General features: G+C 46.1%; 5 non-coding genes across 5 annotated transcripts; 3 read left to right on the top strand and 2 right to left on the bottom strand.

The window, feature by feature from the left end:
• Positions 1-3,351: 3,351 nt before the first annotated feature.
• TRNAF-GAA (transfer RNA phenylalanine (anticodon GAA)) lies at positions 3,352-3,424 on the top strand. Its single transcript has one exon. It is a non-coding gene; the product is annotated as a tRNA-Phe (tRNA).
• A 1,074-nt stretch (positions 3,425-4,498) lies between these two features.
• Positions 4,499-4,571, top strand: TRNAF-GAA (transfer RNA phenylalanine (anticodon GAA)). The gene has a single exon. It is a non-coding gene; the product is annotated as a tRNA-Phe (tRNA).
• Positions 4,572-5,512: 941 nt separating this feature from the next.
• TRNAF-GAA (transfer RNA phenylalanine (anticodon GAA)) lies at positions 5,513-5,585 on the top strand. The gene has a single exon. It is a non-coding gene; the product is annotated as a tRNA-Phe (tRNA).
• A 12,697-nt stretch (positions 5,586-18,282) lies between these two features.
• TRNAF-GAA (transfer RNA phenylalanine (anticodon GAA)) lies at positions 18,283-18,355 on the bottom strand. Its single transcript has one exon. It is a non-coding gene; the product is annotated as a tRNA-Phe (tRNA).
• Positions 18,356-23,370: 5,015 nt separating this feature from the next.
• On the bottom strand, positions 23,371-23,443 carry TRNAF-GAA (transfer RNA phenylalanine (anticodon GAA)). Its single transcript has one exon. It is a non-coding gene; the product is annotated as a tRNA-Phe (tRNA).
• Between the last annotated feature and the right edge of the window lie 2,224 nt (positions 23,444-25,667).

A 25,667-nucleotide genomic window follows, 5' to 3' on the forward strand; every position in this document is an offset into this window, starting at 1 on the left:
TTCTCCTGCCTGGGCAGGGACACCTTCCACTATCCCAGGGTGCTCCAAGCCCCATCCAACCTGTCCTGGAACTCTTCCAGGGATGGAGCAGCCACAGCTTCTCTGAGCAAACTGTGCCAGGGCCTCACCACCCTCACAGGAAGAATTTCTTCCTAATCTCTAATCTAAATTTACTCTTCCTCATCTTAGTCCCATTCTCTCTTTTCCTGCCACTCCATCCCTTGTAAATTGTCTCTCTCCATCTTTTTTGTGGGCTCCTGTCAGGTACTGGAAGGCCACAATCAGGTCACCCCAAAGTCTCTTCTTCTCCAGGCTGAACATTCCCAATTCTGTCATTTTTCTCCTCACAGCAGAGCTGCTCCATCCCTCTCATCACCTTGGTGCCTCTTCTGGACTCCTCCAACATCTCCATGTCCTTTATGTGCTGGATGCAACATTCCAGGTGGGATCTCTCCAGGCTGGAACAGAGGGACAAAATCCTGTTCCTCACTTGCTGCCTGCAGTTCTTTGGATGCAGCCCAGGACATTTGGCTTTCTCACTGGAAATGTAATTATGGATGTAATTCCACAACCTTTGAAAGCTTCTTCTGCCTGATGGCAGATGGATATTTGAGAAAGCACAGGCAGATCAGACTGGAGTGGTAGGAAAACTGGGAAAAAAGGGAGGAGGGGAAGCAGGGGCAGAGGGATGGCCTGTCATCTGTTTGTCATGGCCAGAGCCTGAGCCACCCGCGTGGGAGCGGTGATTAAACACTTGGCTGGTGGCATGAAATGACACCTCCAGCACGGCTCTGCACAAGGTGCCAGCAGGGTTTCGCAGGCTGACACCATCCTGGTGCCTCCAGAAGCCGGAGCATGAGGACAAGGAGGTGCCAGAGGAGATGTACAGAAGAACATCCAGCTCCAAACCCAGCCTGCAACATTTTCCATGAGTTAGTGCCTAAAAAAGGAAAAACAACAGGGTGTTATATCACCAGATGCTCTGCTGATCTCCAGAGATTTGTGGCTCAGGCCCTGCATGAACCAAAGTGGGAAGTTCCATATTTTTATGCTCTTTGCAGAGGTTTTTTTTCCCCCTCCATAAATCTTCCTGGTCATCTTTTAAATATTTTTACAGTTTGGGGATCTATAATAGCAGGGATTTGCACAGATAACCAGACACTGTGTGAGGAAATGTCTTCTTTTTCTTTGTTGCAAGCTTGGAACTTGCTCTTTTCCAATGATAACCTTCAGTTCCTGCATCAGAAGAATCAATAAGCCACCAACCCATAATGATTTCTCTCTAGATTCTAAAATACCATTTCTTTCTTTAGGTCCTGTAATATCCTTCCCTTTACTTTTTTTTTTTTTTTTTTTTTTTGTTGATTGGATAAATAAGGTTTACACAGCAATTCCCTCTGCAGAAGGTACTTTATTAAGGGCTTTTTTTCACATTTTTCATGGGATGAAGGCACCAAAATAACACCCCAAAGAGTAATCAAGAAGTGAATGACACAATAGTTTTTTTTTTTTTTTTTCAGGGGGAATGGCACAGTGGAGAGAGGACAACAGGAGATATCCCAGTATTTCACTCCTTCCACTTCATTCTCTCCCTACAGAGCTCCAGCCCTGAGGTCTGAATTGAGCTGGAACAACAGCTTTAATTTCTTCCTCTTCAATAAAGAAAAGTGTGATCTTCCATGTGACTTGTCAAACTGGCTCCACAAGTCTGACTTCTGATGACTTTGCCCACAGACTTCCAGTTCTGGTGTTCCACCAGCTGAAAAACCCAAGTTCCCAGTGAGTCAGCTCCTCAAACTTCTAATTTAACTGCAATGTAGCACTTCTATCAAGGCCTGTTCTTTATCAGATCCTTCACTTCTTCCTTTCCACCAACACTGCTGAGCATTTGCAAAGTGGCAGCGCAGCTCAGCTTTCCACAGGAATTCTGTGCCCAGCTGAAGCTTCTGTATTTCCAGTGAGGAAGAGTGGGCTGTCAAATACCACACAGTTTCCATGTTGGGATCGTTTCTTCCTGTCTGAGGAAAGCTGGTGGGAAGCCACTTTCCTTGACAAGGAAAAAGCTGCTGAAGCAAAAGTGGGACAGCTGGAAAGGCAGAGCCAAGTGCAAGTGAGACAGGCATCCACATCTTCCCTTTCCTAGGGAGAACCTGCAGATGGATCCTTGTCACCCACTGGGAGCCGTCAGGACAGGGATGATGGCAGCTCTGTGGAGTGAGAGATTAGCTCAGCCTCTGAGAAAACTCTGGAGCCTCCAACTTCAAAAGGATGTGGAGTGAATTCAAAGGAGGCCATTGAGTTCCAAATGCTGGAGCTCCTGTGCTCTGGAGCCAGGCTGGGAGAGCTGGAAAAGTCCAGCCTGGAGAAAGGAAGGCTCCAGGGAGACCTCAGGGCCCCTTCCAGTGCCTCAAGTGGCTCCAGGAGAGCTGGAGAGGGACTTGGGACGGAGGGATGGAGGGACAGGAAAAGAGAGAATTGTCACTGTGATATTTTATGAAAAATCCCTTTGCTGGGTTTTCTTTTCTTGGGAGGCTGGGAGGCTTCAGCTTCTTCCTTGTTGCTTTGGAATGTGATTTGGAGAATTGTTTATTCAGCATGTGAATTGTTTTAATTAAATGACCAATCCCAATCCAGCTGTGTTGGGACTCTGGTCAGTCACAGGTTTTTATTATTCATTCTTGTTTTAGCCTTCTGATGCATACTTTCTACTTTCTCTTTCTTTAGTATAGTTTAGTATATAATTTTCTTTTAATATAATATCATAAAATATTAAATCAGCCTTCTGAGATCTTGGAGTCAAATTCTCATCTCTCACCTCATCCTGGGGTTCAAAACACCACAACAAGGAATGGCTTTAAATTGACACAGGGTAGGGTTGGACTGAATATTAGGAAGAAATTCTTCCCTGTGAGGGTGGTGAGGCCCTGGCACAGGTTTCCCAGAGAAGCTGTGGCTGCCCCATCCCTGGAAGTGTCCAAGGCCAGGCTGGATGGGGTTTGGAGCACTCTGGAATAGTGGAAGGTATCCAATCCTGTGGCAGGAGGTAGAACTGGTCCTTTCAAATTCTCTCTATCCCAAACCATTCCATGTGTCCATGAAAATCAGTTTGGGTGCTACCACTGCAGATATGGCTGTGAGAATAATTCCAGTCTTGGGTGTTTATCCAATCCGCCATTCTGATTTGAAGACCTTTGATAATTGTTGACCTTTCTGGGGTCTGAAAGTTGATGTTTAGGCCAGATGTTTATATATCAAAAATAGTCAAGTGTCCACTGAGCCAGCTTGAGTGGTAGAAGTCTGAAATCCCATCATGTTCGAATAGGTTTTGGGACAAGCTGACCCCCTAGCAGAGCTGAAGTAGCTCAGCTGGGAGAGCATTAGACTGAAGATCTAAAGGTCCCTGGTTCAATCCCGGGCTTCAGCAGACTTTTCCTGCACTTTTGGGTGCCCAGGCCTGGGCTCTGCACTGCAGGAGAGACCTGCACACCCAGGACAGAGCCCAGCCCAGGGCCAGCAGCACTGGGAGCCACTGGAGGGCACAGGAGCATCTCAGCTGTGGGGAAAGGAGGAGAAACTGGGCCCAGCGGCCTTGAGAGAGTGTGGAGCTCCCCTGCTCTGGCATGTTCCCAAGTGGGAATATGGGGGCCTGGAGGTGGTGCTGGGCAAGGGGCTGCTGTAGGTTCTGCTTGAGCAGGGCTTTGGAGCAGGTATCTCATGGACGAATCTTGGGAATATTTTGGATCAGGAATTCCAGAATTTGCGGATTCCGGGATTTGGGACTTTTTGGGAATATTTTGGATGGGAAATTCTGGGATTTGGTGATTCCCAGGAATATTTGGGATCGTAATTTCTGGGATTGGGGAATTTTGAGAATATTTGGGATGTGGAATTCTGGGATTTAGGAATTGTGGGAATTTTTGGGCTGGGGAATTCTGGGATTGGGGAATTTTGGGAATCAGAAATTCTGGGATTGGGGAATTTTGGGATTTTGGGGAATTTTGGGACTATTTAGGATGGAAAGTTCTGGGATTTGAGAATTCTGGGAATATTTTGGAATATTTGGGATTGAGGAATTCCAGGTTTGAGAATTTTGGGATTGGAATATTCTGGGATGTGGGAATTCCAGGATTTGGGAACATTTGGACCTCAACCAGCCTGAGCCTGTGAAAGAGGGACAGGGTTTTACAATTCAAGTATTTTACAAAAAATTGTGATGTAAAGGGATTTTTGTTCCTTCCACTGCCTGTTCCCAGTCCTGTGGCATGGACTGCCCTGAGAAGAAGCAGAAAGGTTGACCCATCTTTGGTGTATGGCCAAGCAGGAAATCAAAACTGGGTTTTGGGAAATAGGAAAAACCCCTTATCCTTGAAAGTGCTTTTTAGCATCAATCACAACTGACTTTGAAGCAACCCCTCTCCCTAAAATTTGTATTTTCCAAGCGGAAGGTCTCCAGTGTGTTTACCTGTTGTTTATAGGGAAAAATATCATTGGTACCAGGGCTGAAGTAGCTCAGCTGGGAGAGTGTTAGACTGAAGATCTAAAGGTCCCTGGTTCAATCTTGGGCTTCAGCAGACTTTTCCTGCACTTTTGGGCGCCCAGGCCTGGGCTCTGCACTGCAGGAGAGACCTGCACACCCAGGACAGAGCCCAGCCCAGGGCCAGCAGCGCTGGGAGCCACTGGAGGGCACAGGAGCATCTCAGCTGTGGGGAAAGGAGGAGAAACTGGGCCCTGTGGCCTTGAGAGAGTGTGGAGCTCCCCTTCTCTGGCATGATCCCATCTGGAGGTGGTGCTGGGCAAGGGGCTGCTGTAGGTTCTGCTTGAGCAGGGCTTTGGAGCAGGTATCTCATGGAGGAATTTTGGGAATATTTCAGATCAGGACTTCCAGAATTTGGGAATTCTTGGTTTGGGGAATTTTGGGAATGTTTTGGATGGGACATTCTGTGATTTTGGAATTCCTGGGAATATTTGAGATCAGGAATTCTGGGATTTGGGAATTTTGGGGAATTCTGGGATTGGGGTATTCCAGGATTTGGGAATTTTAGGAATATTTGGGATAGGGAATTTTGGAATTCAGAAATTCTGAGATTTGGGAACTTTGGGAATATTTGGGATCAGTAATTCCAGAATTTGGCAATTCCAGGATTTGGGAATATTTGGACCTCAACCAGTCTGAGCCTGTGGAAGAGGGACAGGGTTTTACAATTCAAGTATTTTACCAAAAATTGTGATATAAAGAGATTTTTGTTCCTTCCACTGCCTGTTCCCAGTCCTGTGGCATGGACTGCCCTGAGAAGAAGCAGAAAGGTTGACCCACCTTTGGTGTATGGCCAAGCAGGAAATCAAAACTGGGTTTGGGAAAATAGGAAAAACCCCTTATCCTTGAAAGTGCTTTTTAGCATCAATCACAACGGACTTTGAAGCAACCCCTCTCCCTAAAATTTGTATTTTCCAAGCGGAAGGTCTCCAGTGTGTTTACCTGTTGTTTATAGGGAAAAATATTCTTGTTATCAGGGCTGAAGTAGCTCAGCTGGGAGAGCGTTAGACTGAAGATCTAAAGGTCCCTGGTTCAATCCCAGGCTTCAGCAGGGTTTTAGCAGTTGGAATCAATGTTGCATCCCTGGATGTGTCCAGGAAATGACTGGACATGGCATTCAGGCATCTTGCTTAGTTGATGAGTCAAAGCTTGGACTCTGTCTTGGAAATCTTCTGCAATCTTAATGGTTCTCTGGTTTTATCCTTGTGGGTCCTTCCAGCACAGGGTACTCTATGATTCTCTGATTAAGTTTTCTACTTTTTCCTGACCATTTCATGTTTTTATCCTGACTCTTGTCAAATGATGGTGTTCAATGTGCAGACACCCCACCAAACTGAGTAACTCTGCTTTGTGTTTGCTCCTTTTGTCCCTTTCCTATTCCTGTTCCGTGGGAGAATGGACCAGAGACCAACACCAGAGACAGGACATGAAATGCCAGTTGTCCAAAAAGACAAGTGAGAAGCAGCAAACCCTTGATCTTCTCAAGATCAACCCCAATGCTCATCCAATCCCTTCTTCATAGACATAGGCAAAAGACAGGAACTTTTCTCCCCCCTTTTCCTTCTGGTGGTGCTCTAAAAGTCAGGGACATCAGGCTGCCTGATATCCATAAATTCCAAAAATACTTCCCTGACCAGGATGTGTTTAAAATAACTTTGGTGTATAAACCAAAAACATCATCACTTGCTTAAGCCTTGAAGAGATACCAGGGGTCCTGCTGGGCAAATATCTCTGCCGAGAGCCACCACTCAAATACACCTTAAATGCAACACCACAAATACAACACCACAAATGCAACACCACAAACATAACACACCACAAATGCAAGACCACAAACACACCACCTCAAATGCAACACCACAAACACAAAACCACAAATGCAACACCACAAACACAACACCACAAATTCAACATCACAAACGCAACACCACAAATGCAACATCACAAACACAACACCAGAAATGCAACACCACAAATGCAACACCACAAATGCAGCAGCTGCTCACCCAGGCCGGACCTTTTCAGACCTGATGCCCTCAGGCAGGATCATCTGGCTCAGGGATGCACCAGCTGGAAATTAGCCTTTATTCCACCTGTCTTTGCCTGGATCTAAATTAGGCCAGGAGCCTCCTGGTCCCCAAATTGGATCAAAGTGGGTCAGAACTCCCTGCAAGGTCCATGTGTGGGATTAAATGATATCAAATTTTGTGTGTGTCTTGGGCTTCGTTTTGTTATGAAAGCAGAGCTCAGGTGTTATGAACATCCCAAATATTGCCCTGAGGTTTAAGAACAGTTCACACACCATGGTTGTGCTGAGGGGCTCCGACCTCACTAACCCCCTGGAGAAAGGCAGCCCTGAGCCCCAAGGAGAGAGGCAAATCCCTTAAGGAGAGAGGCAAATCCCATACCAGAGACACCAACCTGATGGTGACCAGAATGGCTTAAATGTGACAATCTGTGTGCTCCCAGACTATGCCCAGACACAGTTCCCTGCATAGCAGGAGTCAGGAACAATTCCCAGGAAGTGGTTTGGATTTAATAGGTCTCTTTTTGAAGAAATGCTGCGAGATGAGAGAGATAATAATAAGAGATTATTCAGATTGGAGAATAAAAGGTTTGGAGATCTTAGAGGCCCTTCCAGAGCCTAAAGGGGCTCCAGGAGAGATGGAGAGAGACTTGGGATAAGGGATGGAGGGACAGGACACAGGCAATGGCTTCCCACTGCCAGCAGGGAGGGTTAGATGGGATATTGGGAAGAAATTTTTCCATGTGGTGGTGGTGGTGGTAAAATTCTGGGACCTATTTCCCAGAGAATCTATGGCTGCCCCATCCCTGGAAATAATTGGCCAAGCTGGATGAGCAACTTGAACAACTTGATCTAGTGGAAGGTGTTGATGGAGATGGTTGGAACCACAGGAGTTTAAGGTCCCTCCCAACCCAAACCATTCCATGAATCTGGGATTCTCTGACTTCTGCTGGGGCAGAGAGAGGAAGAGGTTTTAGCCCTGCCAGATGGGTTTAGTCTCAACAAACAGGGCAGAGCATTTCCATTTCCTTTGGCCACTCTAACACCCAGTGCAGGGGACCTGTTCCCCCTCCTGACCTGGTCTCTGCTCCCAGCCAGCACCAGGGGATGCCCAGCCAGAGCTGGCACCTTTGTGCCTGTGGAAGTGACAGTGATATCTGGGCTTGTTGGCCTCAAACACGAGTGTCGCAGACATCTTTTTCTGAAAATCTTTTCATTAGGATTTTTTCCTGCTGAGAAGCTGAGAGGCTTCAGCAACAAAATGTAAACAATGGTTATCTGCTGCTGTGGAATGCAACAGGTGCATCTGTGATTGGCCCATCTTGGATGTTTACAATTAATGGCCAACCACAGCCCAGTTAGCTTGGACTCTCTGTCTGAGACACAAACCTTTATTATTCATTCCTTTCTATTCTTAGCTTAGCTAGCCTTCTGAGATGAAACTTTTCCTTCTATTCTTTTTAGTATAGTTTCAATGTAATATATATATCATAAATGAATATGGAGTCAACATTCTTGTCTCTTCCCTCACCTGAAAACCCCTGTGAACACTGTCACACACGAGCTCAACCGAGCTCAACACACGTGGGCAACTCCAATGAAATCGGTTTCAAGCCTGACCCACAGCTGTGGGAAGGCAAAGGAAAGATCCCCACTGGTGTGTCAGCATTCAGAAAATCCAGAAATCCCAGAGACCACAATGTAGCTCTGAGAGGAGATGAGAGAAGTTTTATTTCCCCTCCTCCTTCTCCTGACAACTCAGTCCCCTCCTGGATGAAACAGCTTTGACTCAAACCTGAGCACCAGAAGTTGCCAAGTTTCCCTGGATTTGGCTGAGAGAAGGGTTAAAACCTGCCCGTGCTCCCGGGGATGCTGCGAGGGAAGGAGCAGGATGAATAACCGCGGTGGGCGGCAGGAGCGGGGGCGGCTGCCCTGCCAGCACCTCCTGCAGCCCCCTCGCACTCAGCTGCCTCCTCTCACCCCCGCTCAGACCCCTCCAGGGCCCCCACACCGATCAATCAGAGCGCGGCAGATCCCAACATCCATCTTTCCCCGGGTACCTGCTGCAACCCGCAGCTCTCTCCCCCACAAACAGCTCTGCCCTTCAGCTCTGATTCTCTGCCTCTTATTCTGGCGATTTCTGCTTCTTTCTCTCAATGCTTTCAGTCCTGGTTTGCTTTTCCCCAGTCCTCGGGAACTTCCCTCTCCAGCTTTGCTGCCAAGAGCTCGGGCAGGGATCGATCCTCACAAACCCACCCCGACCTCACGGTTCCAGAGCTGATGAGGAGCGTGAATAGAAAGACCAGAGAGATAAATACATAGGAAACACTCAGCAGGGGGTTAAAATCTTTTACTGCAGAAAGGAAGAAAGAGAGAAAGAGAGAAAGAGAGAAAGAAAGAAAGAAAGAAAGAAAGAAGAGAGAGAGAGAGAAAGAAAGAAAGAAAGAAAGAAAGAAAGAAAGAAAGAAAGAAAGAAAGAAAGAAAGAAAGAAAGAAAGAAAGAAAGAAAGAAAGAAAGAAAGAAAGAAAGAAAGAAAGAAAGAAAGAAAGAAAGAAAGAAAGAAAGAAAGAAAGAAAGAAAGAAAGCCAAATAAAACCCAGGAAATTTGGATTTTTCTGATTGTTTTTGTGACAGTTCTCATTCCCACAGAGTGATTTTGCTTTTGCTTTCTTTTTCATTGAATCATAGAATGGTTTGGGTTGGAAGGGACTGGAAATATCACATAATTCCACAGTCAGGAGCACCTTCCACTCGACCAGGCTGCTCAGAGCTACTTTAATATATGGGTTAATTGCATGTCTGCTTTGTCCCTTGTTCTGCCAATGGCTGGCACGAGGAAAAGGCAATTCCCTTCCCCATGTCTCAGTTTCACCCTTGGATTTGGCAATTCCCTTACCCATGTCTCAGTTTCACCCCTCAGAAAACTGGGCAAAATTCTCCAGAATCCTTGGGAAAGCCCTCTGGGATGTGCCAGAGGGATCTCACCGTGGCAGAGACAGCACATGCAGACAAAAAAAGGCACTGCAGATTAATTTCCTAAATTACATGGCAGCTACAAGGTGAAGGAAAAGAGAGGATTATTATTTGCATGCCTTGGGAGCAGTAATCCTGAGATTACTGCTGCAGGCACAAAGATATTAAGGGAGCTCTTGGAGCTGTGCTGGTAACACGGGAGAAAATTCCCCCTTTTGTGGGATGCAGCCCACCCCTGCTCACATCAGGAGAAGGATCCAGCAATGGGAGGCAAGAGCTGCCATCCTGACCCTCTGACAGCAGCTTAATCTCGGATTTGCCCTCTCTCATGCCCTCTGAGCAGCTCAGGTTGGTCCCCAACATTTTGGTGGCTGAAGGTCGAGTCGAGGTCTGAGGCACCAAATATTCTGAATTACTCCATAAGGATCCTGGGAATACCAAGGGTTTTACTGCTAAGGAGAAGTTTTACCTCAGAGAGCCTCAAGAAGAATTCCATGGCCTAGGAGCTGACCCTGTACATCCAGAGGGGAGTCCAGCTGCTCCTAAGGGCTCAGCTTTTCCAAAATCTGAGCTTAGAGCTGAAAATCCATCCCTGCCTGCTTTTAGCAGTGGGAGTTGCCAGGATTTCTGGGAAAGCACAGGGTCTGAATTCAGCTGTGAAGATGATGTTGAAGGTGACTTATACAGAGTGAATGTGACCTCGAGCCAGGCTGGGAGAGCTGGGAATGTCCAGCCTGGAGACGAGAAGGCTCCAGGGAGAGCTCAGAGCCTTTTCCAGTGCCTGAAGGGGATTCAGGAGAGCTGGAGAGGGACTTGGGACAAGGGATGGAGGGACAGGACAAGGGGGAATGGCTTTAAATTGACAGAGGGCCAGGCTGGATTGGATATTGGGAAGAAATTCTTCTCTGTGGTGGTGGTGAGGCCCTGGCACAGGATTCCCAGAGAAGCTGTGGCTGCTCCATCCCTGGAAATGTCCAAGACCAGATTGGATGGAGCTTGGAGCAACCTGGGATAGTGGAAGGTGTCCCTGCCCATGGCAGGGAGGTGGAACTGGATGATCTTTGAGGTCCCTTCTGACCCAAACCTTCCCAGGATTCTGTGATTTATTCCATGTGGGCATCAGAATGGTTCTTTCACTCAGCTCATCCAACAAAACCCCAGAAAAAATTGAGTTAAGATTTCTGTCACTGACTAAACTCTCTCTTAAATGGGATGTGGACATGTGCCATGCAAAAAACCCACCCCCAAAATTAAAAACAAAACCAAAAACAAACAAACAAACAAAAGACCAAAAAAACAACCAAACAAAAAACCCCAACCAAACAAAAAGAAAAGAAAAAAACCCATAAAAGATGAATATTCAAACGCAGCAACTGTCCAGGACTTGCTCTGAATATCAAACACTAAAACTGGAGAATAAAACAATGCTTTTTGGACCCAGCTCAATTCCTCACAGGTACTAATGTAAACAGTCAAAATACCTTTAAAGGGCCTTGGCTTTACTATGTGTGGCTGATTAATTAAATACAATTGAGGTCATTAATGGGGCTGTTAACTTTAGGGGGTTTGGATTCTCCTTTCTCTTAGTTTTGAATACAAACCCTAATTTTATTTGTGACTGTAGGCTGCAAGTGGAGGAAAAGGAGAGAACGTGAAGCACTGTTCATTCCAAGGGGAAGTAGCCTATTTAAATATGCAAATTGTGCTCAGAAAAGCAGAGAGAAACAGGATTGTTGAGCTTCCTGCTGTCACTTATTAGATATCGAGATTTTTTAAAATTGTCCTGCCCAGGGTAGGATTCAGGCTGGGACAGGAGTAAAAACTCTTCTGGCAGCTTCTGGGAGCATCCAGGAGGTGACAGCTTGGGGAGAGTTTGAAATTCCATACAGAAAGGTGGGTGGATTTCAGTTTGGTTCCTAGCAAGTATCTACAGCACTGAAAACATCCTTGGCAAAACTCGACAAATTTGGGAAAAGTATTTAATGTAAAAAAGATGAGGATCCAGTAGAGAAGTGATTTTAATTACTCTACAGCATGTAAGGCTTTAAACTACACTTAGATCAGATTTTTAACCTCCTTGAGTTGTCCACATGAGTTGAAAACTTCTCTTTTGCTTTGGAAATTCAATTTTCCAAAGCCTTCTCATCCCTCATTCCAAGCAATTGGAAATGTTAGGAGAAAGCTTGACCTGCTGAATTGATTGGGGTTTTCTCTTCATGGGGAAAAAAAATGGATTTGGGTACACTTCAAGTCCCAGACAAGCAGCAAAAGGATAAAATTATGAATTAAAAGACAGCAGGAGTAAATTAAAAAATGAGATATATCCCTGTCCATGGTCAGAATATGCTGGGCAGATGTCCCATCACCCAGGAATTTTGGTGAAGTTGATTCCATTTTCCCATTTCTTTCACCCTGGCACGGGGAAACTCCTCAAGTCGTTTCTCATCAGAGCCTCTGCCTCCGGTATTTTCATGCCAGCCTGGTTCCGTGGGTGATGCTCTGCTCCAGTTTTCAAGCAGAAGTTCTCACAAATTGATGGAGGAGGCTTTGGCACCTCAGAGAAGGAGAATTTTAAGGAGGAGGAGGAGGAGAAGTGAAACGGGCTTTGGGAAACCATCAAATCTGCATAGAAAACGGCAGCAGCTTTTTTTGTTCCTGGGACTGATCTTCACCAGCTGCTGGTTTTGAAGTCATCAAAGATCCTGAAGGGTGGCCATGGATGTGCTGAGGGGAGCTGGGTTTGCAGCCACCTGAAAGCTTCCAAAAGTGGAGTTCACACTTTGCCTCAGCTCCAGATTTAACCTGCAAGCTCCATATTCTTGCAGCCAATCCTTTAAATAAAAACCAAGAGCAGATGTACGTAAAATCAGGAGTAGAAAGCTTGAAAAATCCACTGAGGGCACTTTTTTTTTTTGGCTCAAGGTCTCAGATCATCACCTCTAACTTGAAACTTAGAACTGAAGTTTCTAAGTTGAGCTGCTTTTCTTTTTCTTTTTTTTTTTTTTTTTTTTTCCTTTCCAGCCTCTCAATATAGACAGTAGATGAAAAACTCAGTGCCTTTGCAATTTTAGTTCTTCACTGGGAAAAAAAAACAAACTGTTGCTCAGGGTTTGGAATGTGGGGTCAGAATTCCCTGAAAAATAGAATTACACCTCTCAGCTGCCTGATAATTTTGGGGTAAAGGTGAGGGGCCTGCACAGAACCTCAGCCCAAGTTTATGGATGGCCTGTGGTCATCCATCAAAATGTGTGGATAGCTCTGGATATTTCACAAAATCACAGAATATTTTGAGTTGGAAGGGACTCACAACGATCAAGTCCTACCCTTCGGTGAACGGCCTGTACAGGGATTGTTGTCTCAAGTCTTCTTAGTGTCTGGCTTAGAAAGGAGCAATATAAAAAATAGAAATAATGTAGAAAATAGAAATAATACAGAAAATATTTTTCCTGTAAAGGTTCCTACTTTGGAAACACAGTGACACAATAAGATGATTTTTCAGAGGAGCAGAACCTGACAGCAAGAGAAAATATGTCCAGAAATATGATTTATCAGCCTGTGCACATGCTGATGGAGAATCCAAGTGACTTGATGGGGCTCTGAGTGACCTGGTCAAGTGGAAGTTGCCCCTGTCCATGGAGTGTTGGAACTGGATGATCTTTAAGGTGTTTTCTAGCCCAAACTCTGATTCTGTGATTGTATGAATCAGGGGCCAGAGTGACCTTTGAGAGGCTCAGCTCAGCTGAGGGAAGTGAGCCATGACTTCCCACATGGGTCAAAGGAGGAGGAGATGGAACATAAACTATTAAAAAAAAAACTATTAAAAAAAAAAAGAGAAATTAGATAGAAGATGTCAGGAGAAGGAGCCAAATCCCCACAAACACCTGCAAATGTGCCTACAGCCATCTGCAGCACAGATAAATCTGCATCAATCCTCCAGCAGCGCTGAGGAATTTGTCCCATTCCAGGGCTGGCAGCTGTCAAGATAAATTGTTAAAAGTCAGTCTCACACACTGCAGCAAATTAAACAGTGTTTGAAAATGTGAGAGAGAGACTTCCAGAGGAGTATGCAAGAGATTCCTTAATCCAAACGAGCCAAACTTTGTGGACTGAATTGATAAAAATGTTAGGACACCTCTTTGAGCCCTTTGTCCCTCTCCCCTGCCCACCTTTCATGCCCCTAGATCAGGTTCAACCCAGAAAGCACCTGAGAATGAAACTGTGGCATTTCACAGGATCCTCCTCTCTCACCTCCTCCAGGAGCTGCTTGTTTTCCCTTCCAGGTGAACTTTTCCCTCCCCACTCCCCCTGGCAGGTGGGCGGGAGGCACAGACAGAGCACGGCAGGGCTCTGGAATGTGTTACGAGTTATTCCCACTCCTTGTTTGAAGGGTTTTGCTGGCTTTGAAGGGTTCTGCTGTCACTCCCAGGAAACATCAGATCCCTCCCATGTCCATCTTTCCTGGAATTTTATTGCTGTAAGGAATAGCAGAACAGCTGAGATAGATAGGCTGAAAATGAGATTAATGATCTTTTTCCCTCTCTGCCATGGCTTTTTTTTTAAATTGGGTGCTTTGAATCGTGGAGTTATTTAGGTTGGAAAAGCCCTCTAGGATCACTGAGTCCAACCATCCATGCAGCACTGCCAAGGTCACCACTAAACCATGTCTCCAAGTGCCACATCCTCATGACTTTTAACTAATTTCAAGGATGGGGACTCCACCACTGTCCTGGGCAGCCTGTGCCAGCACTTGACAACCCTTACAGAGAAATTTTTCCTAATATCCAACCTAATTCTTCCCCTGATGCAACTTGAGGCTGTTGTCCCTTATCCCATTCCTCCTTTCTTAGGAGAAGAGACCAATCCCCACCTGCCTCCATCCTCCTGTCACAGGGATTGTGGAGAGAGGGTCCCTCCTGAGCCTCCTTTTCTCCAGGATGAGCCCCTTTCCCAGCTCCCTCAGCTGCTCCTGGTGCTCCACACCCTTCCCCAGCTTCATTCCCACCTCTGGACACTTTCCAGCCCCTCAATGTCCTTCTTATCATGCGGGACCCAGAACTGAACCCAGGATTTGAGGTGCTGGGTACAGGGGGGTGATCACGGCCCTTGTCCTGCTGGCCACACTATTCCTGATATAATGATTTAATATGATATAAACTTTCTAATGCTGAAACTTTCCAGTGAGCTCGATTATAACTGGGATTTGAGGGAATGGGGGTCTCCATGTGAATACAGGAATGGAATAGAGGGCTTTAAATCAATTAAAATTGCTGGACATTGATTTAGGAGTATCTTTTTCTTCTCCTTGCTTCTGTGTGATGGCCACTTCTCTTGCCAAAATGTGCCACAACCAGAAGCAGAGTCCATTAAACAAAAGTTATCAAAATGATCAAGAAAGTGTTTTAACACTTTTAGACAAAATCTTCACAACCAGGATTACTGATTTAATAACCAGGGTTATTAAACATGGCAGCACCAAGGCAGCAGATGTCTGAACACCTCTTGTTTTGGCAGCTGGGAGAACCAAAATAAACACTGAACCATGGCTGCCCATGTCAGAGTTTGGGGCTACCACCTCAAAATCAAAGGGTAATACAATTTCAAAAGTAGGTTAAACCCCTGAATTTTGTGGCTCAGCTTTTGATTAAAAAAAAAAAAAAAAAAAAAAAGAAGAAAATAAACCAAAAAATTAACACTTAAAAACTAATAGTGGAAGGAGAATGCGGAAAAGAAGGATTTGATTCATCACACCTTCTTCATCCACTTTGTTGTGTCTTATGAGACCTGAGCATCCTCAGAGGGATCAGCCACAGTGGCAACAAAGGGGGTTGTGCAGCAAAACGAACATTAGGGATGGGAAGGGAGTTCCCAGCAACCACATGGCAAAACTCTTTTCCTAGATGTCCCTACAAGCCTCTTCTGGCATTTCTAGGTCTTTCTGGAGGACAGGAAAGAGCTCATTGGGAGCTGCCCTTTATTGACTGATATGAGCCTTCGAATTTGCACTTCCTTATCCAGTTTAAACCCCTTTCTTACAGTGCTGACCTCTGGCTTGACCACAAATTCCTCATCCTTACAACCTCCAGATCCACATCAAGATCAACACTCAACCTGGTTAACCTTTGCCATGATAGGCAAAATATTCCAAGTTTTTCTCATCTCCAGTACCCTCTCCCTTTCCAGAAAAATCCCAAAGTCTTTCCTGGCTATTTGAAAAGTTGTGTATCAAAGGTGACCCAGGATTTGAATCATCTGTTTTCCCACATGGTTTCCTAATTATTTACCTCATCTTGCAGTGTTCTGAGACAATTTGTCCTCTCCTCTCTAATCACTCCCTCCTCCCCATTTCCGCCCCACTTGGAGGTGAATCCACCTGAAAGTCCCAGGAGTTTCTCAGGAACAGCCTGCCAAGCACAGCTCTGTGACGCCGGTGCTGGCATTGTGAGGGCTGTGTTTTCCTGGATAGCATGACTGTTCCTAATTCTTGCAAATAAAAGGAATTAGAGAAGCAGAGGACTCGAGAGGTGTATGAGTAATCCAGCATCATCCCTGGGGACACGTGCTGGGATAACACAAGAAAACAAGCTGGGAACACAGAGTACTTTCACCTGCAAGCTGGCTCTTCCCAGGAGAAAGGAAGGGAAGTGTCAGTGCTGCAGAGAGGGAAACTGAGGCACGGGATTGGCAGAGATTCAGCTGGTTTGGTGGGGAGCCTAAGGCAAGGCTCTTCATGATATGTTTGGGTTGCATCTGCCTGAATTATGCATTAAAGTTCAATTTATTTGCATAAGAGGAAGACAAAATTGTGAACTCCATCCTGGGGAAGCTGTGTGAGAGCAGCTGAGGGCACTTGCTTTGTTCAGCTGGAGAAGAGGAGAATGAGGGGAGACCCCACCACAGTCTAAAACTTCCTCCTGAGAGGAAGAGGAGGGGTGGACACTGATCTCTGCTCTGTGGTGACAGTGACAGGACCCGAGGGAATGGCCTGAAGTTGTGTCTGTGGAGGTTTAAGTTGGATTTCAGGAAAAAGTTCTTCCCCCAGAGGGTGGTTGGGTATTGGAACAGCTCCCCTGGGTTCTTGTGTTCACAGAACTAGCCTGACAGAGCTCTGGGACTGCTTGGACAACACTCTTGGGCACATGGTGGGATTGTTGGGGTGTCCTTTGCAGGGCCAGGAGTTGGATTGGATGATCCTTAGGGGTCCAACCCAGGTTATTCTGTAGTTCTGTGATTCTGTGGTTCTGTGACTCAGTGACCCAGAGCAGTTCCATGTTCCAGTGCATTTGGACCCCTCCACGATTATCCCCAACTTGGCTCTTCCTCACCTCACCACTCCCACCCTCATCAACACCCAACACCCCCGTAAAGCCTCTCCCATTTCCTGCAACCAGATGACCAAATGTTATCTTCACCTCTTCTTTGGGTTGCCCTGGAGCCTGGTTTGAGGCCATCTGACCAAGGACAAGCACCAAAATCATCCCAGCACCCAAGGACAGCCAGCGCGGTGCACGGAGCTGGGATCCGTTCCACCCGCCGACTTCCCCACCTCCGAAGTCTGCAGCTCAGGCAAGGGGAAAGGAACATTCCATAGAAGGCAAGCAATCTCTGCCAGGCACTGCAGAAATGGGACACAGATGGTGCCTGAAACGAGAGCGGAAGTTTATTTGGGGGCTCTGGGTGTGACGTCACGCTGCAGATCCTGCAGCAGATGACAGGCACCGGGATTTCAGAGTGGGTGAGGAGTTCAATTTGAAGGAGTCTCTTTGTGCTTTTAGAGTTATTATTTTGACTCCAAAAAAAAAAAAAAAAAAAGGGAAAAAAATAAAAAGAGGAGAACTTTACCTTGATAATATTTTAAGGATAGGAGTGTTTAAATTTGGTTTTATTCATTTGTAGGTCTGTTTTTTCTGACACCCTAATCTTGGTCCCAGCTCTTTGTTGGCTGGCTGGTCAGCCAGGATGATGGTGCAGATTGGCCAGGTGGACACTGCTGATGGGAAAACCTGAGGATGACATTGGCCTGGCTTTTCCCTGCCCTACACATAAAATTTTGTCTTTGTCCTCTACTTGCTGAAGAGTTGGAGGAGATTTCTGGACATCTTCTAGTGCAACTCTCTGCTCCAGCAGGGCCACACAGAGCCAGTAACCCAGGGAAATGCCACAGCTAGGTGGCATTTTAAAATTTCTCAGAATGGAAACTCCACAACTTCTCAGGGCAACCAATCCCTCTGATCCTCTACTGATAAGAAAGAGGCTCCAGTCTTTTCATTATGTTCAGCTGGGGCTGTTCAGCCTTGAGAGGAGACACAGCTGAGAGGGGACCTCATCCCTATCTGTCCCTGTCCACAGGGAGGGCTCAGATCATGGAACAGGCTCTGCTCTGGGGGGCCCAGCAATGGCACAAGAGGAACAGGCAGGAACTGATCCCAGGAACTGATCCCACCTGGACATGAGGCAGAACTTATTCCCTGTGCAATGACCAAGCCTTGAACAGAGATCAGAGGAGGTGGGAGTCTCCCTCTCTGGAGATATTCCAGAACTTCTGGACACAATCCTGTGTCTGTGCTCTGGGATGATACTGTTTGAGCAAGGAGGTGGCACCAGATGATTCAACTGTGGTTCCTTCCAGCCTGACCCATTCCATGATTCTGTGACCACCTTCCTGGCCCTGGGATGGATCTCTCCTGGGTGTGCAGGCCTCTCCTGTAGTGCAGAGCCCAGGCCTGTGCACAGAAAAGTGCAGGAAAAGTTTGCTGAAGCCCAGGATTGAACCAGGGACCTTTAGATCTTCAGTCTAACACTCTCTCAGCTGAGCTACTTCAGCTCTGCCATGGCTCAGATTTTCCCAAAACCTGTTGGAATATGATAACTTTTCAAGCTTTTCAGGCAGCCTTTGGTTGACTTTTTCTTGAGAATCCAATAATTGCTTTAGGGAACAGGATAGAGACAGACTGAGATCAGAATTAATGGCTCAAGACACATGGAAGTTTTCAAGGCCAGGTTGGATGGGGCTGGGACAGTGGAAAGTGTCCCTGTCCATGCCAAGGGATTGGAAAGACATGATTTTTAAGGCCCTTCCCAACCTGAAACATTCTGGCATTCTGTGATAAAACATGGCTAAATCTGGAATTAAACAGCAGCCCTGATTTGGGAACCAGCCAGGAGCAGTAGCATTGAACAGAATTTCCTGACACCTTTTCACAGATCCCACGGAAGGATCTGGAATTATCCATGGAGCCTGGCTAATCTTTTCACATCAATCTGTCTCTCTCCACTTAAGGAATGGGAGCCAGGCATCTTCATGCAGTGATATGGGAGATGTTTGCCCATCCCACCAGCTTATCCTGCAAATTATTTGCTCCCAGGACAATCTCCCATCTTTCACCAGCTTCAAATTCACATATGTATTCCCAAAATACATATGTGGAACGCACAGCAAGCTTTCCATGTCTGTTAAAAATCTGGTAGTGAAAGGTGTCAGAAATATATTTAATCTGGGTTTGAATGTTCAGCTTGACAGCAGCTGATATTTCCTCACTGACATTTATTAGATAACAGTTCCTGATATCTCGGGCTCCTAAACTAGGCTACAGAATCTTTTGAAATATCCAGGCAGCAGGATCATTCCCAAAGTGGGTTTTCTTTCTCCAAAAACCCTTCCAGCACTGGATCCCAGTGGTGATCCCCACCCGTGGTCACTGAGGAACTGGTCATGGATGGCTGAGGGTCTCAGCATCTTTGTGCTTGACAGGTGGACAATTTTTGGAGAGATGAGCTACAGAATTTCTGCTTCTTGACTTACAAATTGTCTCCTCTATGTGACCTAAAACATTCCAGATCCAGCTTTTGAAAGCTCTGTAGTGCTGGAAAAAAAAAAAAAAAAGGTGCAAAAATAACATAACAAATCCAGGACCAACAAAGACCACAGCCAACAGACAACATAACCCCAGAAAAATTCCCAAAACCAATTCCATTTTGTGTCTGGTAGAGCTGCTGACATGAGAGGGATCTACAGTGTTGTCCAGGAATTAATTGGAGCCACAGGAGGGTAATTGGGCCTCAGCCCTGAAGTGGGAATGAGCCATCCTTGTTGTGTCTCTCTCGTCTCCATCAGGACCTCAGCATCCATAAGAAGAAGGAAGCTCAGCATTGACCCCAGTAAGTTTTTCCTATTGTCCATGCAACAGGATGAGGATAAAGTCTTGCGCTGCATCCTCTGCAAGGTCATCCCCAAACTGTGTGCTCAGAGCAGGTTATTTTTATCTGCAGAAGGTTTTTAAAGGAGCAATTTCTTGAGCTCGGTGACTGTGGATCTTACAAGTACATCTTGGACCAGATTTGAGGAACACAACACTCTTCTTGGTATTTTTTTCCACACTTGGATGATGAAGGAAAGTGAGAATTGCGCAGCCAGATGATTTCTTAGCTGATTATTTTGGAGTCTATCCTAAGTGTTTACTCACATGTGAAGGTTTGCTTTGAAGAGTTTTTAATGTCTGGAGTGTGGACTTGCTCCAGGCTTAATTTTTCTTCAAAGATTCTGTCTTTGAAAGCAAATCAAAACAGACCAATGCCTATTTTGAAACATCAGAGCCTCTAATTCTCTGAAATTGTTATGTTTTGTTCTTCCCTGAGCAGCTGTGAGCTGTTTGGCATTACCAGCAGTGATGATTTCCAAATTCCTGGAAGGCCAGGTGGGCACATCCATGTGACAGGGAGTGAAGACCACAAGAGAAGATCTGGCATGACATTTTTTTTCTGTAAAACACAGCAATTTTGAAAAGGTTCCTGGGGTGAGATTCATCTCACCTACACTTCTCTGAGTCCAAAAAGGCAAATGTCTACAATTGACCCAGTCACGGAATTTTTGGGGGGTTGGAAAGGACCTTCAGGATCATTTAATTAATGCCAAGAGCAGCCAGGTTTTGTCTCTCTATGGTGGTTTCCAGAATCTCTATTAAAGATAGGCTGGGCCCTATGAAAAGTTTTTCTCCAAATCAATTACAACAAATAACCCACAGCACTTTTAGTTCTTCACAAATCAGATCCATCTTCAGCTGTTTCTGAATTTTTGGGAAGGAGAGATCAATGCATTTGGATCTCCAGCACTTTTAGGTCTTCACAAATCTGTTCCATTTTCATCTGTTTCTGAATTTTTGGGAGGGAGAGATCAGTACATTTGGGTCTAGGTGTATCTGGCTGGATGGAGGCAGAGCAGATGAAAGCCTTCCCAAGGCCAGTGGTGCCACCTAATGGGAAAATTCCCAGGGAATCCATGTCTCGGAAGTTCAGTCCTTAACGGAGTGTTGCTAGGTGACGTAGAAATGGAAATGAGGAGCTCTGACGTCAGTCCCTCTTTTCTGCTGCCTTACGACCATTCCTCCGTCAATCCATTCCCTCTTCCCAGGCATCCGGGCCACAAGCAGGAGATTGCCCTGGGAAATTTGTTCTATTTCCTGCTTAAATCCAATCTCAGCAATCCCTGGAGCTCCTGAAGCGTTTTTGTCCTTCTTGGCGCTCAGTCTGTCTGGAGAGGAAATGATCCCAGATTTTGGGGTGATGGAGAGCCAAGCAGGAAATGAGATGGAATGAGGGGCTGCCACAGGAGGGACCAGGACTCCGGGAGGTTTTCTAGCTGCAGATTTTGCAAATTAAGGATGAGACAAGTTCTCTGCATTGCAGCACCCACACTCAGATCCATCTGGATCCACACTGTGGCTCTGCAAAAGAAGGGATAATACGTCAAATATCTCACAAGTTTCCACCTGGCAGCCCCCTGCAGCCACTCCAAATCATGGGTAACCATGAGAGTGGGCAGGAATGAGCTGCCAAGCCTCTCCTGGTCTCCAGGGATTGCTGTATTCCCTGACTGTGTTGTCTGCCCAGCACTCACACCTATTTTTCCGTGGCTGTATCACTCACCACCGCATCCCTGCCACCTTTATTTTTCAGAGATGTGTTACAGGGTGTAGAGCAGGTCTTTCTCAGGTCTCATCTCAGCTCTACCCTTGATGAATCATGTGTTTTAAGCTGTCTCAGCCAGGCTTTCTCCTTTTCCTTTTCTCTGAAGTTCAAAAGTTATTTCTTTAATTCTTTTTTTTTTCTGCGATAAAGGTGTTTCCAAGGGCTCATCAGAAGAAAATTATGTAGTGTGATATCAAAGCATTCTTTCTGCTTTTCTGGGGAGAGGGCAACACTGAAGGGAGGAGGATCCAGTCCCTCTTTCAGTGTTCAGTGCCTCACTGACACAAAATACCAAGAAATGAGCTCACAGAGCCCCAGTGCAATTCCATGGCTGGAGAAGGGATTGACATTTAGGGCAAAGGGGAGAAACCTTTAATTAAGCAGACTCAAATCATTAATTCCAGCAAGGATTTGAGCTCTGCTGGCAATGATGACTCTGCAGCTGTGTCTGGTGTTGCTCAAAGCCCGGAAAGGTGCCTGGCACAGGTGGTTGGGCACCAGTGATTGTCCTCAAAGGATCATAAAATCATGGAATGGTTTGGGTTGGAAGGGTCCTTCAAGATCATTGAGTTCCAACACTCCCACCATGGGGCAGGGACACCTTCCAATATCACAGGGTGCTCCAAGCCCTGTCCAACCCGGCCTTGGAGACTTTTAAGGATGGAGTAGCCACAGCTTCTCTGGGAAACCTGTGCCAGGGCCTTCCCAGCTTCACAGGGAAGAATTTCTTCCCAATATCCCATCTAATGCTGCCCTCTGTCAGTTTTGAGCCATTCTCCCTTGTCCTTTCCCTCCATCCCTTCTCCCAAATCCCTCTCCAGCTCTCCTGGAGTCCCTTTAGGCACTGGGAGGGGCTCTGAGGTCTCCCTGGAGCCTTCTCTTCTCCAGGCTGAACAAACGCAGCCTTTCCTCATAAGAGAGGAGCTCTATCTTTCTAATAATCTTTGTGGTTTCCTCTGGACTCACTCCAGACTAAGCAGCCTCCCACATCAGTGGCTCAACATTACCCCCAGTTTCCAGGGCAGTCCATGCCACAGGACTGGGAACAGGCAGTGGAAGGAACAAAAATCTCTTTATATCACAATTTTTGGTAAAATACTTGAATTGTAAAACCCTGTCCCTCTTCCACAGGCTCAGACTAGTTGAGGTCCAAATATTCCCAAATCCCAGAATTCCCAAATCCTAGAAATCCGTATCCCAAAGATTCACAGGAATTCCCAAATCCCAAAATTTTCCAATCCCTAAATTCCCAAATATTCCTGGAATTCTCATATCCCAGAATTTCCCATCCCAAATATTCCCCAAAATTCCAAAATCCTGGAATTCCCAAATTCTGGAATTGCTGATCCTAAATATCCCCAAAATTCCCAATCCTGGAATTTCTGAATCCCAAAATTCCCCGATCCCGGAATTCCCCAGCCCAAAAATTCCCAAAATTCCCAAATCCTGGAATTCCCCAATCCCAAAAATTAGGATCCCAAATATTCCCAGGAGTCCCCAAATCCAAGAATTCCCTATCCAAAATATTCCCAAAATTCCCCAAACCAAGAATTCGCAAATTCTGGAAGTCCTGATCCAAAATATTCCCAAAATTCCTCCATGAGGTCCCTGCTCCAAAGCCCTGCTCAAGCAGAACCTACAGCAGCCCCTTGCCCAGCACCACCTCCAGATGGGATCATGCCAGAGCAGGGGAGCTCCACACTCTCTCAAGGCCGCTGGGCCCAGTTTCTCCTCCTTTCCCCACAGCTGAGATGCTCCTGTGCCCTCCAGTGGCTCCCAGCGCTGCTGGCCCTGGGCTGGGCTCTGTCCTGGGTGTCCAGGTCTCTCCTGCAGTGCAGAGCCCAGGCCTGGGCACCCAAAAGTGCAGGAAAAGTCTGCTGAAGCCCGGGATTGAACCAGGGACCTTTAGATCTTCAGTCTAACGCTCTCCCAGCTGAGCTACTTCAGCCCAGCTAGGGCTTAGGCATTCCCAAGACCTCTTGGAACACAATCAGATTTCAAACTTTCACCCTTCAAACCAGTTTGCCCAACACTTGTTAGGACTCAGGACACCCCTCTGGCTGTCCTGAGCAGCCAAGACCCCTGCCAGGGGTCTTAGAGACCCTGGCACAGAGCCCAAAAATGCCTGTGTTTTGATTATGACCCATGGAGCAAGTTACCAACCTTAGATGATCTGCAAGCCATGACAAATTAAGCAGAATGATAGTGAATTTATCACAAGGTGAAAAAGTAGATTTTGGAGTTTTTAGAATAAAGATTCAGGAGGGCAAGGTGGAGGGATCTGGGCATGTCCAGCCTTTCTCCTTCTTCTTCTTGGCCTTCATCTTCTGCTGTGGTGTTGGCACTTTTAGATTGGTTTAGAGTAGAAGCTCGCTGTCTAACATAGGTGATAGGTATTGGAAAGTAATTGTAAACATTGTGTATGTAGTTTTTGGTATAAAGACATAACACCACCCCAGGGGCAGGCAGAATGCTTCTGACTGTCTTGCTGAGCGGACCTCGGCAGGACAGGAGAAAGAATTTTATAGATAAGACACAATAAACAACCTTGAGACTGAGAAATGAAGAGCCCTGACTCCTTTTTCAAGCGCCGAGCTGACAAAAGAGAATTTCTAACATTTCTCAGGGTCACTCTCACAAGCTAAAGATCCCGACAAACACTCCTTCAAGAAGAGCCCTGGAATGGTTTGGGTTGGAAGGGACCTTAAAGATCACCTCATTTCACTCCCTGTCAGGGGCACTGTCCCAGGTTGATCCAAACCCCATCCAACCTGGCCTTGGACATTTCCAGGGATGGGGCAGCCACAGCTTCTCTGGGCAGCACATTCCAGTGTTGGAATGGTGTGACTCAGCACACAACAAAGCAAGAGAGAACAAATCTCAGGAAAACGAGGCCAGGAGCAGCCTCTCCCCACAAATAAGAATTTTCCCTGTGGAGCATCCACTGGGAAGCTGACATGGAAAACAGACTTGAAAACCTTTCAGGTCTCCTGGACTATTATGTCAGACATTGCACCAAAATGTGCAATTGTTTAACTACACTTAAATCACTCTAAACTACATAAATTACCTCAAATCATCCCTCTTCTTTCCAAATGCTGGCACTTTTTTGTTTCGGAACACTGCAATTCTGCTATCTTCTATATAATTATGTAACATATGCAGTTCATTGCTGCCTCTCCAATAAATAAGGCTTGTGCTCCCCAGTATGCATCCAATAACACCTAATTTTCCCTGTCTTAAATTGTCTTAAAAAGAAATCCATTTAGAAATGATTGGTGGGTAAATTCGTGCTTAAATGTAAATTATTTGAGATCAAAAAATAAGAGAAATTTTCCCATCTAAATGTTCTGAATGTTGTTGTTTAACAACTTGACTTATAAAATCCAAGTCCCCAAAACTGCAAAGAACAAAGAGTGTGGTTTTTGGTTGTGCTGCCTCTTGGGAATCCAGCTCCATTTCTTGAGCATTCCCAAGCATTCCTTGTGCCAGTGGTTTCAGAGGGAACCTGGTGAGGGTCCTCATCCAAAGCACTCCAAAATCTGTGTGCAGAGTCAGGATAAATCTGGCAATGTAGGCAAAGGACGCCTACAAGAGGTGGCACCCCCTGGTTTCCCTCAGCTCAGAAGGAAAGCAGAGAAACAAAAAGTTTTTCTAAGTTTACACCAGGATCCTGCAAGGCTCCAGAGCATGTGGAGATGGAGGAAAAATCTGGAGCATCTTTAGCTCCCTCCAGAGCAACCTCCTGCAGTTGAAGGTCATCAGTTCACCCACATGCTTCATTCCAATGCAAGAAGCATCAAACATCAGAAACAAACATGGAACGGTTTGGGTTGGAAAGGACCTTAATGATCATCTTGTTCCCACCCCCCTGCCATGGGCAGGGACACCTTCCACTATCCCAGGTTGATCCAAGCCCTGTCCAACCTGGCCTTGGACACTTCCAGGGATGGAGCAGCCACAGCTTCTCTGGGCAATCTGTGCCAGGGCCTCTCCACCCTTACAGGGAAGAATTTCTTCCTAATATCTAATCCAAACCTACTCTCAGTTGGAAGCCTTGTCAGCTTCTTCAGGTACTGGAAGGCCACAGTTAAGTCACCCTAAGCCTTTTTTTCCAAGCCAAACAATCACAATTCCCCCAGCCTTCCCTCACAGCAGAGCTGCTCCATCCC

Source organism: Melospiza melodia, chromosome 1 (genome assembly GCF_035770615.1).
Source record: "Melospiza melodia melodia isolate bMelMel2 chromosome 1, bMelMel2.pri, whole genome shotgun sequence".
Classification (NCBI taxonomy): Eukaryota; Metazoa; Chordata; class Aves; order Passeriformes; family Passerellidae; genus Melospiza; species Melospiza melodia.